We start from the raw sequence: 3263 nt of genomic DNA on the forward strand, positions 1-3263 counted from the left end.
CAGCAGGAAGATAGGACATCAATTGAGGGATGGTGTTGCCATCCCACAGTCACACATTTGACCCATAATTGTTTCTGTCTGAAAGAATTCCGGGATGGAAATGGAGAGAAGCCTGAGTAAAAGAAGGTACAGTAACAGTCCCAAAGTGGTATGTAGCTCAAGGAGAGGTTCTAAGGCCTGACACTGTACTGAGGCTATGGAACACTCACAAAAAGGGATCTATATTGACTGCCCCTGAAATACCCAACAAGCAGCTGAAAGAGTCAGATGCAGTTTTTTTTTTCACCCAACCAATGGACAGATGCAGTTGACCCCTTTTGTTCTTAGAGAAGGCTGAAAGAAGCTGAGGAGAAGGGCAATTTTGTAGGAGGAACAGTAGTCTTAATTAATCTGGACCTCTGAGACCTTTCAAACATTGGTTCACCAAACAGATGGCATACACTAGCTGATATGAGGCCCTCAACACACATAGAGTAGAGGACTTCTAGGCCTGTATTTATTCGGAGATGATGCACCTAACCCTTAAGAGACTGGAGGCCCCAGGGACTTTTGAGGTCAGGTGGGGTGGGGGTTGAGGGCATCCATGTGGATACTGGGTCAGGTCGACTGGGTCAGACTGGGAGGAAGTTTGGGATGTGGAACATTTCGAGGGTGTTTGGAGAGGGCCAGGGAATGGAGTATACAGTGTAAAATAATGAATTACAAATACAATTAAATTAAAAAAAGAAATACTTCACTGGTTAATATGTGAGCAAAAATCTGGATATTAAATAAATTAAATTTGTCATTCTTGGTATTGCAATTAACATCAAGTGACTCATACTGACATAGTTTTGATGTTTAAATGCCTTTCATACTTTGTCTATTAAGTAGTTTTTCTTCAATATCTCTAAACTCACAGCAGGCCCATCTGTTTTGTTTCCTCTTTGAAGAAGGTTGATGTACCACCAAAAACAGCTGAAGCCTCACAGTTCTGCCATCCTGGTGGATTTTGCTATGGTCTGCATCTCAGTGTGAGGCCAGCTGTAACTATGTTGACAGTAATACATTCCAAAATCTTCAGGTTCCACACTGTTGATGCTGAGAGTGAAATCCTGATCCACTGCCAGTGAACCTGGACGGGATTCCAGAGATGGACTGGGAAGCATACTTGATGAGAAGCCTTGGAGACTCATTTGATTTTTGTTGATACCAGTGTAGGTAGTTGCTAATACTTTGGCTGGCTGTGCAGGAAACACTGATGCTTTCTCCTGGAGTCACAGACAGGGTTGCTGGAGACTGAGTTAGCATAATATCACCCCTGGAGGCTGGAAAAATAGGGGAAAATGTACTAGTAGGACACAACATTGAATATGAAAGTCACTCCTAAACTACTTAGAAAAATAAAAGGCTTTCATTGTATCAATTTCTTTAAACAGGAAGTGAAATAAAATGTTTGGCTGGTTTTCAAATAAAATAGGATAATTTCATATTTAAATAACATCTCCTCTTTATTTCCTTGTCCAAGCAGTCATACCTGAAATCCAGAAAAGCAGAAGTCCAAGGAGCTGAGGTGTGAACACCATCTTGGAACTTTCCCTGAGGTTGTGTGGATTATGACACAGTCCTGATAGAGACCTTCTTATAATACTCTAAGGGGCAGGAGCACTGAAACGAAGATGTATTTATGCAAATCATATTTACTCATCACTGGATATTAGCCCTGAAGCTCAGAATTCCAAAGATACAATTCACAAACCACATGAAACTCAAGGAGAAATAAGACCAAAGTGTGAGTACTTCGATCCTTCTTAGAAGGAGGGACAAAATTCCCATGGAAGGAATTACAGAGAAAAAGTGTGGAGCAGAGACTGAAGGAATGACCATCCAGATTCTGCCCCACCTGGAGATCCATCCCATTTACAATCACCAAACCCAGACAATATTTTGGATGCCAAAAAGTGCTTGCTGACAGGAGCCTGGTATAGCTGTCTCACGAGAGGCTCTGTCAGTGCCTGGTAAATACAAAAGTGTATGCTCACAGCCATCCATTGGACTGAGCACAAGGTTCTCAGCGAAGGATCTAGAGAAATTACCCAAGGAGCTGAAGGGGTTTGCAGCCCTGTAGGAGGAACAACAATATGAACTAACCAGTAATGCCAGAGTTCCCAGGGACTAAACAACCAACCAAAGTGTATACATTGTGGGACTCATGTCTTCAGCTGCATATGTAGCAGTGGATGGCCTAGTCAGTCATCAATGGGAGGAGAGACCCTTGATCCTGTGGTGATTGTATGCCCCAGTGTATGTGCATGCCAGGGCCAGGCAACAGGAATGGGTTAGACAGAGGAAGGGTGAGGGGTTGGGAAGGTTCGGAGGGGAAACCAAAAAAGGAAATAACATTTGAAATGTAAATAAAGAAAATATCTAATAAAAAAAAGACCACAATTGTGAGACAATCTATATCAGGAGAGAAATTTCAAACAGTTCAGTTTAAAGAAACAACTGATCCTGTAACTTAGGTCACATAACCAAACTAGAGCAAATATATTATATAAAAGCGATGTCTGAGCTTTTGAAAAACCTCAATAACTCCAAGAGAGACTACCAAGACTCTAGAGAAATTATGATAAGCATAATGAAGATTCCTAGTTCACTGCATGTGGGANTGTAATAGCTAAGAAATCACTGTGATGTTTTCTGAAACAGCTATAGATATCACTACTACACTACCCAGCTATGCCATTCCTGTGGATATACCTAAAGGATTCTATAGCTTGCAGCAGACATAAAAGAACATCCATGTATTTTGCAGCTTGATTCACAATAGCTAGGAAATGGGACCAGTTTTGATGTACACCACAATATAAATGGATAGTTGAAATGTAGTACATTGAGCCGGGCGTGGTGGCACACGCCTTTAATCCCAGCACTAGGGAGGCATAGGCAGGTAGATTTCTGAGTTCGAGGCCAGCCTGGTCTACAAAGTGAGTTCCAGGACAGCCAGGACTACACAGAGAAACCCTGTCTCAAAAACCAAAAAAAAAAAGTAATGTAGTACATTGGTTCAATTGAATTTATATATGTATGAAAACTCATGAAACTATGAAAACTTTGAAAAATGTATGGTTCTGGAAAAAATATACTGACTAAATCATTCTATTCTCTCATATATATTTGCCACATTCTTCCCACAAGTGTGCACTGGAACTTCAAATTTCAATTTGCTGTTTGACTTGGAGTATATTGATGTAAGAAGCTAGAATGGGACTCCCACATTGGGA

The 3263-nt window shown here is 41.0% G+C and overlaps 1 pseudogene; it reads right to left on the bottom strand.

Moving 5' to 3' along the window:
* Positions 1–965: 965 nt before the first annotated feature.
* Positions 966–1568, bottom strand: LOC110315841 (annotated as a pseudogene).
* Positions 1569–3263: the final 1695 nt, after the last annotated feature.

Source organism: Mus pahari, unplaced genomic scaffold (genome assembly GCF_900095145.1).
Source record: "Mus pahari unplaced genomic scaffold, PAHARI_EIJ_v1.1 scaffold_12290_1, whole genome shotgun sequence".
Classification (NCBI taxonomy): Eukaryota; Metazoa; Chordata; class Mammalia; order Rodentia; family Muridae; genus Mus; species Mus pahari.